General features: G+C 38.1%; 1 protein-coding gene across 1 annotated transcript in view; it reads left to right on the plus strand.

Moving 5' to 3' along the window:
• The window catches only part of fzr (fizzy-related), a 378,342-nt gene that overhangs the window by 49,181 nt on the left and 313,354 nt on the right, over positions 1 to 15,807 (plus strand). The gene's annotated exons all lie outside the window — the stretch shown is intronic.

A 15,807-nucleotide genomic window follows, 5' to 3' on the forward strand; every position in this document is an offset into this window, starting at 1 on the left:
ACTGAACCACTTATTTATGATCACTGGACACTTTTCTTCTGGGACGAAGTATGATTAGTCCAGGGTAGATTTTACATATTCTTCTGATTGCTGGTAGTAGGGAATACCACTTAACATTGTTGTAATTCAGTATCTTTGTGTATTCATACACAATGAAGTCGCAAAACCCCTTAAGCTTTTTCAGTCAAAGAGAAATATGTAGAAATAGCCAGTTACGGTACCTTCCTAATTATTCCATCAAGATCAAGGGGGGATTGAATTGATAACAGAATGTGCACATTTGTGTATTATGTGAGCTCCACAGCCTAAACCAAGAACTTCCTTTCAGAGTGTTCCTTAAAAATATTGTTTTTTCACTTTCCTCTTCAAAACTCCAAACTGTGTGTTCGTGTTATCCCCTGAAACTGCTACAATTTTGTTTTCAAGGTCTACGTTTTTTGCTCCTTCCAGTGAAGCAAGTGACAGAATTTTGGCATTTTCCCTGTTATCTCAACAGAATCAAGAACTTCAGTTTGTGTATTTGTCTTTTCTCTGTCCATGCTGACCTGCCACCATTTACGGATTTTTCGTAATGTGTGTGGATTTTGTGGTATTATTACAGATTATGGGAAAAACTTTTATGGAAGATCACATTTTTACTTTCCAAATGACAGATATGATAAAACTAAATATGATGTGCATCATGAATTATGATGACATTGCAATGTGCAGATGGCCATGTGTTGTTTTATTCACTCGGATTCGGTGTATGAGACATTGCACATTCCCATCATGCCTCACCTTTACTGGTTTTTGTTATGTTTTTTCCTATATGCTGCCATAATATTTCAGGATTCTTTCAGTGCTCATGGATGCTTCTTTCTTTATGCCTGCTTTTAGCGTTTTATATTGTGGTTGAGTGTTTTTCGTTTCTTCCCTGTTGTGCAATGGAAATGAAACATGCTTTGCACTTCCAATAAGATAACTGAAAATAAAAGATTCTCCTTCAAAAGTACCATGAAAACTATACAAAAGATTGTTAATGTTTGATATCATTGCAAATTAATATTGACCTTGTGTACTGTAATGTATGTTGTTGTGATTTTTCTGTGGCCCGTGGTCGTAGAGATGATTGTAGAAGGCAATGAATCTGTTGAACACTAATTACATGTGAAAAATAGGGCAGAAAATAAGACCATTATGGTACAAGATTCTGTGTTAATAGTGATGAAAAGATTGATTCAAATGCAGAGTTGCAGTGTACATAATTTCTTGTAGAACATAATGTTCTAGTTGCAGTTTCTGATCATGAAGCAAATTTGTTCAATGTCATGTTTCCAGGCTCAAAAACCACTCAAATGTATGGTTGCAGCTGAACAAAAACTTCTGCACTAATAGAGTTTATGGCAACTGGGTCGAAACAAGACATTGTTCGATACATGCAAATTGTGCCAGTATGTCTTAGCTACTGGTGCCAGTAATGTTAGTACAGTAAAGCTTTATCTTTTGGTTGTTTTGCTTTGTAATGTAGAACAGGGTCAAGCCTGCTCTTTACTTCTGTCGTTATTAGAGAATGCTGATAATACAGGTGAAGATACTTTTTGGCTTGTTAACCGGTATGCACCCAGCTGCCATGTGTATTGACATTGATAGGAATCTGCTAACTTTTCTAGTATGCAGCCTTTGTATACAATGCTTTCAGTTAAAACACAGTGGGTGATCTACTGCAAATATTTTCACAAACCTGAAACATTTTCATGGAAATAGGCATAAATATGAGAATCAATGACATTGATAGAAGCCACTGTTTTTGGCATAAATCAGTTGGGAAAACTCGGCCTATCATTATTATATTTACTTCATATCGTACGCGACAGGAAGTACTCCATAATAAACAGAGAATGAAGGGCACTCGTGTTATCATCCGTGAAGACATCACGTTCACTACATTCTCCATACTGAAGGCTGCTAGTTAGTTTCCATCTAAGGAACTGTTGGACTGCAGACAGCAATATCATCATTAAGAAACCTGATGGGGGCAGAGCGTGCATTAACAGGCTGTATGACTTATGCAAGGACAAAGCAGCTAAATGGGCAATTCACTGATCTCTATGTATCAAATTTCATTTTATTTAAATACTAAATCAGTGTAATTTAATTAGATTAGCTCACGCTAGGTTAGATTAATTCACTTTTCATTTTTTGTACATTGGCTGCGAGAACTAACAGCTCTCCTATGACAGTAGCAAACATTCTTCCCCTATCACAAGTCCCATTCAAGGCCTCCTTCACCCCTCCTCTCTCCATGAACAGAGCTTTGCCTTGGGACAACTGTCCACTAAACCTTTCTGGAATTATTCCTCTTCCTTCTCTCTCAACTAGAGACCTGCTCCTAGCTAAAATTTCCTGTTTCCCTAAAGGTCTTCATATAGCACATCTAAATGTTAATTCATTGTCTGCTCATTTCCACGAACTTCAAGAACTTGTCCCAGATGTATTTGATGTTTGCCTTCTTACTGAATCCTGGCTTCATTATCTGATCCCTTTGAAAACTCTTAACATACCTGGCTACTCCAGAATGACAGCGCAGGTAAAAGTGGAGGGGGTGTAGCAACGATAGTTAAAACCAGTTTAAAGTCCAGGGTACTTGCATGTTCAGATAGTGCTGTGTGTGTGGCGTACAAACCACCTGCAATTGGGCATTTGGAGAATTTAAAGAACATATTGTTACAAGTACTTCCACAATACGAACATGTAATTGTTATTGGTGACTAACACAGACGCTGGAAACAACAGTGCCAAATGTCGGTAACTTATAAACGTGACTACATCATACGATATGAGTATTCTGCAGACTTTCCCTACACACCACACTCCCAGGTCACACAACGACAGTGATTGGTAAATAATACAGACAAATTACTACAAAACAGACAGGCATCTGTACCAGGTATTTTAGCTCATCCTTTGATGTACATGTCCTACTCCTTAAAAACTCGAAAGACTAAACCAAGGACTGTCACATTCAGAGATCTTTCTATAATAATAATAATAATAATAATAATGTTATTTGCTTTGCGTCCCACTAACTAATTTTTTTACGGTTTTCGGAGACGCCGAGGTGCCGGAATTTAGTCCCACAGGAGTGCTTTTACATGCCAGTAAATCTACCGACACGTGGCTGTCGTATTTGAGCACCTTCAAATACCACCGGACTGAGCCAGGATCGAACCTGCCAAGTTGGGGTCAGAAGGCCAGCGCCTCAACCGTCTGAGCCACTCAGCCCGGCAGAGATCTTTCTAAACTTGACTAAAGTATGTTAACTGAAGATGCTCTAGATGTTCCATAGCACCATATACTGACAGTTGACGACATTGACATTAAAGTAAACAAATTTAACAAATATCTGACCACGCTATATGACCAACGAGCTCCGTTGAAAACAGTACGAGCAACACGAGCCCCAGCACCGTAGCTAAACCCGGAGCTTAAAGAACTAATGGCAAGATGAGATGCCGCACACAGGAAGTTTAAGCGACAACCGGCACAAGTCAATTTTGATGCTTATAAACGGCTACAAAATAAGAAATAGCAAGCGGTACGCAATGCTAAAATTAGACATCCACATACCCTGTAAAAACACAATACTAGATCTGCTGTGGCATGGAAGGAACTAAGAAATATGAGAATAGGTAAACAAAGAGACTACCATCCTATTGACGTACCCTTCGACATATTTTCACCACTCCTGGACATAATATTAACAGAGGGAAGAAACATGGAACGCTACACAGCAACTAAAACTCTCCTCCATTGAGCAAAGAAAAATTCTACTTTTCTCATACGACTCCTTCGCAAGTTAAACAAGCCATATTTAGAATAAAATTGAAGTCCAAAGGGATAGACAGCATTGAAATATAACTTATTAAGAGAAGAATTGACATAATTTTACGTACTATAGTTAACTTTTTTAATCATTCGGGAATGACTGTCACGCATCCTTCCTTATTGAAAACTGCTGTTTTTGTTCTGCTCCCTAAAATAATCACCACCTAAAGACGTAACTGATTACTGACCACTGAGTATATTATCTTCTCTTTCAAAAGCCCCAGAATATATTGTTCAGTAACAAGCTTCCAATTACAGTAGAAGTCCGCTATAGTGAATACAGCATATAGTGAGAACTCCATTGTAACGACAGGTTTTCTCTGTCCCTTGAAATTTCCTGTATTAAACTGTGTATTATCCTTCGGTTACAGCAAGAACCCTATCACTGATGCATCCATTATTACGAGCGATTAAGCGTGCGTTATTATTTCTGTTATTGATATTTATGCACTCCAACGAAAACAGTGAAAGTGAACGATCGTCTTTGGTATAGTTTTTGCGCTATGTGCACAAGAGACCTCTCTCACCGACATTCAAACTCAAAGGGAATGTCAGAGTCGATTAGAAATCTTGTTGACTGTTGTTCTGTAAACACAATTTGAAAATGAAAGAGAACCTGTTTCTGTAATAAATGCGAAAGTAACCTGGCTGATAGTAGTAGTTAACTTGTTAGAAATAAAGGCTGACTAATTTCATGTTATGTACTGAAATTAAGTAAGAATGTGATACGTCTCAAAATACGGCATGCTGGGATGAGTGGCTCAGACATTTGAGGCACCTCCTGACCCCAACTTGGCAGGTTCGATCCTGGGTTAGTTCGGTGGTATTTGAAGGTGCTGAAATACGTCAGCCTCGTGTCTGTGGATTTACTGGCACGTAAAAGAACTCCTGCAGGACTAAATTCCGACACATTAGCGTCTCTGAAAATGGTAAATGTAGTTATTTGGACATAAAGTCAATAACATTATTTTTAAAAATATGGCAGAGAAAGGCTGACCTGTTTCAGAGGTTAGTTTATTCAGTAAAACCTCATTTGGACGTTTCTGTAGGGGACAAGAAAAGAGAATGTGTTAAGTGAGAACAAATACTACTAGTATTGAATACATGAATCAGAGCTATCCAACAGGGATATGCCTTTTTTTCCGACATGCGTACATTTTACGCTGTGTATGTAGGCCTACGGGTACAGTGAAAGTTATGGGGTAACTACTGTTTCTAATGTTGAGAATATTAAAAGGCGTGAAAAAGACATGAGAACACTACGAAAAACTTTTATACTGGGGCATATTAAATAACAACAGTCTATTAAAACGTGTGTGAAACACCAGACCACAGATATGAAACATTTGCACTGAGGTCCATAAAATTACCAGCGCATTATTTGCAGATCACACTCTTTCTAAAACAAATTTCGGACCAGTAGGGTATTAAAAATTGTTTTCTGGTCACGCTCTTCGACCATGAATTATTTGGGTGTTAAACTCAGCCATGTTTGAGAGGATTACTTTGACCGCCATCTCGAAAACGACAACACTTCGATAGACTCAAGTCAAAACTCAAAGATGCGAGTTTCAACATACACACCACCGTTGAAAGATGTGGATGCCTGTCCACTTCCTGGATTTTAATTTTGTCGTCATTACAACACCCGTAAAGAAACGGGACAATGGTAGGACAAACAACAACTTTTTCAGTATCCACAATTATATGACCATGCTAGTCAACTTCACGCAATTATGTTCCTCATCCGTACGTAGACTATCGTGCAACAAATATTCGTTACCCTTCTTTGTATCGCTCAATACACAATAAATTTCTAACTTCTGAATGGAATTAAAAATACAAGCACAAACAGGCTTTCTAGGTTGTTCAGCAATATCAATGAAAACTGGAAAGCAAAATTGAACTTCCCTGAGGCTGCTGGCTTCCTTCCCGAAGGTGTAATTTATCCTGTAAAGTTCAGGAACGCTAGGCCATTTCTCATTTTCGCGCAACTTTCTCTGACTGGCCTCCTGTGGTGAGGGCCCTAATTATGGTGGAAATATGTTCCTTTCACATACCGAGCTCGATAGCTGCAGTCGCTTAAGTGCGGCCAGTATCCAGTATTTGGGAGATAGTGGGTTCGAACCCCACTGTCGGCAGCCCTGAAGATGGTTTTCCGTGGTTTCCCATTTTCACACCAGGCAAATGCTGGGGCTGTACCTAAATTAAGGCCACGGCCGCTTCCTTCCCACTCCTAGCCCTTCCCTGTCCCATCGTCGCCATAAGACCTATCTGTGTCGGTGCGACGTAAAGCAACTAGCAAAAATGTTCCTTTCACAAGGGGTGACAAGGGACATTTTCAGGGCTACGAAAAACGTGATCCTACTACGCAGTAATAGTGACAATCTGTGATGCGTTACGAGAGGTATTTTTATATAGATTTATTACGACATGACTCGGGACTTCAAATTTACGACGTGCTAAGCAAGAAATCGTTTTAATTAGAAAATCCCTAACGAGGTTTAACTTTATTTTCTCGTGTCTGGTTAAATTTTGGAAAGGCTATTCCCATGTAAATTTATAGCGAAAAGGTTATCGTTACTCTACTGGCATTGAAATATATTTTTACAATGCATATAAAGTTAGGTTAGATGACGCTGTTTGAATAAGAAAACTGTAACGTTTGCCACAAAAGACACTGGAGTGATACTACTCCAATTTTTCAGAATGAAAGTGATTATATGTGTTCATGTTGTGTCGTAATTAGAAAAATAACTAATGAGTAAGCCGCCATATGGAAATCTTCGAAAACGCTAGTTTTGAACAAACTGTTTGCCATTTCATACAGATTTTAATGTGCCTGGGTTTCCCCCTACCAGACTTTTTAAAATTGGATATAACTACAGTCCGCTATAGCGAATCAATTTTTCGCCGTTATGAATTCTCGCTATAACGGACTTCTACTGTATTTACAAATACACAAAATTCTTGAGAAGCATCAGTCTGATTTTCGACGCAGTCATAGCAGTAGTACTGCATTACTTACGGTTACAGACGATATTCACAATGCAGTGGACAAGAGACAAGTTACCATCCTATCCCTTCTTGACTTCTCTGAGGCTTTTGACTCTCAAGGAAACCCTTCCATCTGCTAATCTCTGATCTGATTGAGATTTGGTACAATGACTTCAGCAGGAATGTTTTTTTTTCAGCCATATCAAAATTAGATGCCCAGTCATATATTTAGCACCTGTTTTGGGGTGTGGAAAGTTTTTTCATATAAGCACCATGCAGACAGGAGTAGCAGCGGGCCAGCTGGCTGGTTCATGTATCAAGCTCTCACTCCTTCTCTCTCTCTCTCTCGCTCACTCGCGTGCGCACAATACTTCCTTAGCCTCGGCAATCACTGGCACTGAATGGGACCTCGCAGTCCTACGTACATTTATACACATTATGTAAACACCAACACACTACCGTGTAAAGAAAACAATTATTGCCATAGAAAACTTTTTTTTCCTAGTTGCTTTATGTCACACTGACACAGATAGGTCTTATGATGGCGACAATGGGATAGGGAAGGACTAGGAGTGGAAAGGAAGCGGCCATGGCCTTAATTAGGGTACAGCCCCAGCATTTTCCTGGTGTAAAAATGGGAAACCACTGAAAACCATCTTCAGGGCTGCCGACAGTGGGGTTCTAACCCACTATCTCCCGGATGCAAGCTCACAGCTGCACGCCCCTAACCGCATGGCCAACTCGCCCGGTAAATTGTAAAAAAGAATTTTAAATGGTGGATTAATGTTGCATTAACACATCAAAGGTTTTCTGTGATGCAAGCATAGGAAAGTGTTAGGATTGGGAAGGAAGCGGCCGTGGCCTTAATTAAGGCCTGGCGCCCCATTCGCCTCACGGAGTGCCAGCGATTGCCGAGGTTGGGGAAGTAATATATTTGCATGTGTGTGTGCGGGTGCGCACAAGAGAGAAACAGACAGAGAGAGCGTGACACATTTTCTGGCCGGCCGCCCCACCTGTACCTGCTTCCCGCCGCTACTCCTGTCTATGCGGTGTTTAAATGAGCAAACTTTGACGCTCCAAAACTGGTATTAAATATATGACTGGTCATCTAATTTTGATATGGCTGAATAAAACATTCCTGCTGAAGTCATCGTACCAAATCTCAATCAGATCTGAGCTTAGCAGATGTAAGGGTTTCCTTGTCAGTAGACATAGACACATTACTTTCCAAAATATTTAAGCTCCATTTTTCAACAAAAAGTCTCCAGTGAATAAACTCATACCTCTGGGGTCATCTACAGTGTGTAAGAAATAACAACAATGAATATTCGTCCTGGCGGTTCATAGAGGTTGGTGTTCCACAGGGTTCTGACCTAGGACCACTTCTATTTTCCATCTACATCAACAATATTACGTCGTCGGTTAACCACTGCAGACACCACATGTATGCTGATGATATACAATTATACTTGCACTGTGAACTGGAAAAACTAACTCATGAAATTAAAAATTTCAGCAGGGACATACAATAAATTTGTAACTGGACTGACACGCATAGACTCAGACTAAATAACGTGAAATCTCAAGCTATAATTATTTCTCACCCACAACTTCATTCAAAAATCATAAGCAACTTGTCTTTACCAAAACTCTATTTACAAAATTCACCTATTGATTTCAGTGAATCAGTCGAAGATCTTGGTGATGTAAAAGAACATCTTTCATGGAAGCAGCAGATTGTCAGGGTTTCCAGAAAAAGTATTTGCGACACTTAACTCACATAGAAGATTCCACAATATATTTTGTAGGGTACTAAAGGAATGCTTCAACTCGTTTGTTACTTCTTTAGCACGGCATTGGAATACACTACCTTTTTCTGCTAGAGGGGCCTTGTCTGCTAGTTTCAGACAACGTTGTCACCAGTATGTACTAGGTAAGAGATGAAGTTGTTCGTATGTTATGTTAATATAGTAGATTAGCCTTTACTTACGATGAACAATGTATATAAACAAAATGTTATTATTAAGGATAATTATTAAGGATTACTTTTGGATAAAAATGAGCTAAGTTTACATTTTGTGAACACTATAGTCATGTAATAATTGTGTACAACATCATCATCATCATCATCATTATACTCATTTATTTCTTATTCTTATTCTGATTTTTATATCATAATACTGTATTGTTTAGTAACTGTAAGATATCTCATTTGTAGTCCATTTCTTTTAATTCTGCAATGTAAATATTGTATTTTCTGGTTAGATGGAAGAGAGGGCCTAACAGCTTTAATACTGCCAGATGAAATAAATCTATTCTATTCTAAATGCCACACAATTCATCTCAATACATTAAGTTGTAGTAAAACATGAAGAAAATCATATAAAATCTTAAATTTCCCAGTCTTAAGTTTGAAGATCTTCTGTGTGTGGTATGGCTGGAAATGATCCAGACAAAGTGGAACTCTGCAGTGATCACACTGCCAGGTGTTCTCCTTCCTCTCCTGATACTTCAGGCAAGTGACACACGTCTTTGTTGTTTTCAAAGCCTTCACAGCAATAGGCTGAACTACGGTTGGGAGTTGGCTTCCAGTCAGTCTGGAATGTAGCTCTCCACGGGTGAAGAATAATTTCTTCTGCTAGTCTCTGCTTGAATGTGTTGAATGTTCATTCCTATTTCCCATTCATAATTCATTGTAGAATATGGGAATTTAGTTCTGTGCCTGACGTGAGAATCTGATCTCCTAAATCTGCACCTCCCATATTAGCCTTATAGGCTATAATTGCTTTGAGTTTGAATCATATGACTCCAGTCATCCTGTCAAGTCTTACCAGTGTTAGTAAAGTTTTGTCCATGCATTGTAGAGAGTACAGTAACCTCTTTCTTGTCTCTCCATTTGATGGCACAGATGTGCGAGTAAGGTAGTACGCCTCATTTTGGCACCACCTTCGTTTTCTGCACTTTCCCTGTGACCGCATAACCTGTGGTGGTGCTGTTCGAGGATCCACTCGGCGTCTGGGCTGATGACTTACGAGACACCAAACAGGCTCAGGTGTTATTGCATGCAAATAGATTCTCTTCATCCGTCTGAAACTGTATGTTATTCAGTTCTTTGGCCATGACAGAGCAAGTGGCCCTGCCATTTGGGTCATGTAACTATCAGCTTACTTTCAGGAGATAGTGGACTCGAACCCCACTGTCGGCATCCCTGAAGATGATTTTCCATGGTTTCCCATTTCCACAGGAGGCAAATGCTGGGGCCGTACCTTAGTTAAGGCCACGGTCACCCCTAGCCCTTTCCTACCCCATCATCGCCATAAGACCTATCTGTATTGATGCAACGTAAAGCAAATTGTAAATAATAATAATAATAATATTAATAATAATAATGATAATAATAATAATAATCTTTGGTCATATTTTTCCTGTTGAGTCTGACAGTTCTACACACATTTATCTCATTAGTGTGTAAAAAATGGTACATGTCAGAAGGAGAATAGAGTTGTCAGTAAATAAACAGTAACCCTGATCCAGTAAATTGCTGTGAGACAACATATCAAAAACTACTTTGCTGCTAGCTGGTATGTCATCCACTTTATCTCAACCAACATAAATTCTGAATGTGTGTATGTAATCACTCTTTGAATCTGGAAGTCTATAAAAGTTTACTCCTAACAGTGCTCACTTTGATGTGTTACAGTGAATGAAATGCAAACGGCCTCTGTATTTCATCAGCAATTCATCTGAACAAATATTCCTGCCAGGTGTGTCAGTGTCTTAAATTTCACTTCAATCATTTCCATTGCCGGATGTAACATTCTAAGTGGATCAGAATAATTGGCAGTTTCAGTGTTCGTCAGATGTAAATAATTACTCGGTTTGAGGAAACTAGCGAAATGCATGACAGTTCTAAGATGTGGCTTGTCAACACTTAATGTCTTTGCACAAGTAGCCTTGAATGGTAGGCTTTTGCAGTAATCCCTATCAATAAGATAAATATACACACATATTTCATGCAAGTTTGTCAGTGAAAAGTCTAGATCAGCACTGGCGTACTTATTGGTTTCATCTGCAGTGTACTGTACTATAGTGTCATCTATGTGAACACCTACAATCTGTTTTCCAGTCTTTGACCGGGTCAGGGATGTAATGAATGAACCATATATATAGGCTATTATTACAGTGGGGTCGCCACTCCCAAGGTGATTTTTATTAATGACTGGTAAATGCTATGAAGTGATAATGGAGTGTGTTGCTGGAATGAAAGATGACAGGGAAAACCGGAGTACCCGTAAGAAAACCTGTCGCGCCTCCGCTTTGTCCAGCACAAATCTCACATGGAGTGACCGGGATTTGAACCACGGTATCCAGTGGTGAGAGGCCGACACGCTGCCGTCTGAGCCACGGAGGAATTTGTCATCTATGTACTGCTTGAAAATAAATTCCCTATTTACATTTTTGCAAATGTTAGCGCTCACTCTATTTGTTTCTGAAAGGTTATCAATAACTGAAAATAACTGAAAAATTGTGGTCGTGAATCCAACTCCACTTGACACGCTACTCACACTTCGCTAACATTGCTCAAAAGAGATGAAATATGACGCAAAAATTACAAAATATGACCCTAAAATGATTAATCTAAATATGGCCATTTTAAAATAAATTATAAATCGAAACGGCAGTTCCTTTGATACACATTTGTTAACTAAATTTTTTATTCTTACTTTCATATTGATTTTCTGAATATACATGTTTAGCAATTATTCACAGTCTATTGTCCTTGATTCACTTATCAAACATTTGTGAATACATACCTAAGATTATCACACCACACAACATTCTGAAAGTCATAACATGTTTGCACCATGCATTGAATGTCTGAAATACAACAAAACTAGAAATTAATCTATTTTTTAAAATATTTTGGAACGTTTAAGCCCAGATTTCATTAATATTATTCAAATGCGTTAAATTTTAAATTGAACACCACAAAATAAATTAAGAAGATTTTTTTTCAATACATTATGGTAGGGCGGCAGGACCTATAGTGCAAACTCACATACGTTTTTCATCCGGATCTTATCATGGAGTAGCTCTGTGATGTCTTGTAAGATCTCATTCTCGCTTCCTTCTGGGTGCAGACTCTTTAGGAGCTGTTACTTCTTTAGGACGAAGGTGCTAGCTCTCATGCCAGTGGGTTGTGCCTCAGTCACTACGTTCCTTTTCACGGAGCTCTTCACCCCTTCGGAAGTAAACCTACCAAGGAATTCCCTCTTGAAGTCTGTCAAGTTTAAATTTAATGTAGATTATATTTTTATCATCATCGAACGCTCTATTGATGCACCGAACACTCTTATAAATTATTATTTATAAGTTTCATATTCCGTATTGATTGGATTCAATGTAATAGACAAGAAAAATTTTCCACCAATCAATACATTTATTGTGAATGAATTATTGCACTAGTACCGGTTTTGGCCTATCTTGGCCATCATCAGCTAGCACACAAATTTACAGTCATTAGACAAAATTACAAAGATGTTACGTAAGAGCATCCGGATGTCTAATGAAAAATGGAAGTAAAATATATTGCAGTATGTTGCGTTAAAATATCTCTGATTAAAAGTGGTGATGGTTAGAATAAACTAAAACCTATTGATTGAGCATGGACATGAGTACATAAACACATTAAAATATATGCCACATCATAAGACACTAAGAAATATAGCACATTAAACACATTAAAACATGGTATATTTTAAAAACGTCTATTAAAATTTGAGTTCATGTTGCGTTGCATTCATTCTTCAATCCTCTTGTAGTTCTTGTGTTGATTAAGTTGTATTAGGTGAATATCAAGAATGTTCTATGGCTGATATACTTTGTATTGGTATGTTATTAGAACTCTTGTCATTAAAATTTGAAAATTAAGTACTGCGCAATTCAACTGTTGATGTAGTCAGGTAAGATTTATATATACAGCAAGATAGGGTTTAATTTTAGAGCAGTTGGTGGTGACACTTCTCTTGTCTATGCACATTATATGGTTGTTATCTGTAAAGAAAAGCTAATATGAGTATAGCGTATGTATGAAGGAATGCCTGGATGTATGTGTGAAATGAAAAGAGTACTTACTGTTGTTGCTGTGGAGGTTGTGTACCGATATGTTTGGAGATTTGTTGTGTTCTGCTACGAGTACGTCTGGGGCTCATGTTAGCTGTGTGGAGGGATGTTGGTGGAGGGGATGGAGGAGTGGCTATTGTGAAGGTAGGGGCAGGGTTAGGTTTGTGATTCGTCGGTTTGTTCTGACGTGTGTTTACTAGTACTAGTGCAATAATTCATTCACAATAAATGTATTGATCGGTGGAACATTTTTCTTGTCTATTACACTCTTATAAACCCCAACAACATAGATCCTCATATCAAATTCACATTAGAATCGGAAATTAACGGCTCTATCAACTTCTTAGATATAACTATCACTAGGCTCTCTTCTTCATTCTCATATAAAATTTACAGGAAACCCACCCATACAGCAACAACAATAAAACAAGACTCAAAACATCCCCATTCTCATAAATGCGCTACATACAACAGCTTAGTTGATCGCGTTCAAGGTCCCTACGTAAAAAGCAGACGTGAACAAGGAAGTAAATATTATACGTACGATAGCTAGATCCAACGGTTATAACGAAGCATTCATCAAACGCATAATCAGTAAGTTCAGACATTGTTCGAAATCAAATTTAATAAAAGATAAATCTAAACCCAAGTTATTTTCGACTTTCGCTTTTAACAGATACATTTACAGTGTCACTAATATATTTAAGAAACACAACGTCAATCTCTCTTTCCTCACTAGCAATAGTAATACAGATATTCTACACAATTCTAACTTAATCAACAAATCTAACCCTTTCACAAAGTCAGGTGTTAATAGGTTTCTTTGCAACGACTGCAACAGTTCGTATTATATAGGACAAACTGGTAGGAATTTTAAGATTAGGTATGCAGAACATATTAATGCAATCAGGTATAACAGGTTTTCTGCAGTGGGTCAGCAGATATGACTATAAACACAAATTTAATGGAATAGATAATGACTTCGCAATTTTGGACATGTTGAGTAAAGGCCCCTTGCTCGGTACCACAGAAATCTGCTATATACATTTAGACCAATCTTTTGACCCGAATTTGAACTTGAATTACATTTCTGAAAAGCCTAGAATCTTATTTGATGTCCTTATTACAGTTTTCAACAGTGTTAAACTTCCCCAAAACAGTTTGTTCTTTCAGATTATACGCAAAACGCTGTCGCGTTATCCTTCCCTGCCACGCCCGCCTGACTCTGCCCCATCCATCACCCCTCTTTACCCTCCCTCCTGACACACCCCTTCTTCTCCGTTAACCTTGTTCCATGTTTTCAGCAAGCCCCAGCTCTTAGTTCCTCTCTAGACTCCGTAACACACAACAGGCCGATCGAGGTGAGTCCCTTACTAAAGTTTTAATTTCTTGCCCCCTTTTCCATTATCTTATTCTAATTTAGTTTTTCTTTTTCATACTTCAGGTCCCGCATTGGATCGAGAACTTTCTGGTTTTATAACAACTTTAATACCCATGTCTGTAACAAGATCCACTTGCTTAATTACACCACGACTCAGTACTTCACCTTATGAAGACTGATGTTACAAGTCACTACTAAGTTTACATATTTTCATCCTATTGTAAACGTTCTATGGAGAAACAACATTTTACATCAGCTGTTTAGATAATAACATTCAAAACTCATCCCATGGTTAACAACGCCACACTTAACACTTTAAGCTCTACAAAGTGGTCAAGACTTATTTAATTATTTGTAATAGTTTTTTACCTTCTGTTTTACAATTGACCAACAAGTCCTCAACTTGTGTAAATATTTTAAGAATGACTTTCTCCTTAAGCATCATCACACTTTGTACTTTATCTAACCATTGTCGTTTTACTATTAATGGTCTATAGATTGTATTTTAACATGTGAATATCTTTGTTTACTTGCCCAATTTTGGCTGATGATGACGTCCGAGACGTTGAAACCGGTACCAGATAAATAATGTGATTTCAAATTAGCAGCATATTTTGTATTGAAAAAGGTGGATCAATTCACTCTTCTTTATTGTTTGTTGATCCCTTGATGGTCGAAAACCGGTTTTCTAACCTTCATTCAACAGCAGAAATGAAATCCACAGAGAGGCTGTCGGGATCAAATTTTCAGTATGCGCTAGGTAATTGAAAAATGCTGCAGGAGGAATAGACGGTTATGTTTATGTTTTGTAGAGTTTTGAAATCAGTCAAAGGCATTTCTGTTGACAATTGGGCTGCAGTGAGAATTGATCGTAAAATTAATTTTAAAATTCCAGGTCTTGTACTTGCAGAAGTTAGACTCTTTCAACTTTGTTGTTCATAGTTTACATGGATCATCTTCTGAAAGGTATTAAGTACGTTAAGTGAAAATATAGTAAGCATTTTGGCCAATGCTGACGACTTGGTCTTAATGAAAGATTGTACCGAAAGCGTGCAGTCTAATATCTTGAATCTTGAAAATATGTGCAATGAGTATAGTATGAAAATCAGCCTTTCCAAGACTAAGTGGATGTCAATAGGTAATAAATCCAAGAAAATTAAATTTCACATTGGGGATGTATGTTCTCCCAGGATGGTAGTATAGTAAGTGAGATTGAATCTTTGTGCATTAACACTAATGCACAGAGCTTGCATTGGCGATCAAGGGTATTCTTTTATAAGGAAGTCATCCCCAGACAAAACTCTTTATATTGGTCTTTTTTTAGACGAACTTTGCTTTACGGGAATGAAAGCTGGGAAGACACTGGATATCTTATTCATAATTTAGAAGTAACAGACATGAAAGTAGCAAGAGTGATTGCTTTTACAAACAGGTGGGAA

This window comes from Anabrus simplex, chromosome 2 (assembly GCF_040414725.1).
Source record: "Anabrus simplex isolate iqAnaSimp1 chromosome 2, ASM4041472v1, whole genome shotgun sequence".
Taxonomy (NCBI): domain Eukaryota; kingdom Metazoa; phylum Arthropoda; class Insecta; order Orthoptera; family Tettigoniidae; genus Anabrus; species Anabrus simplex.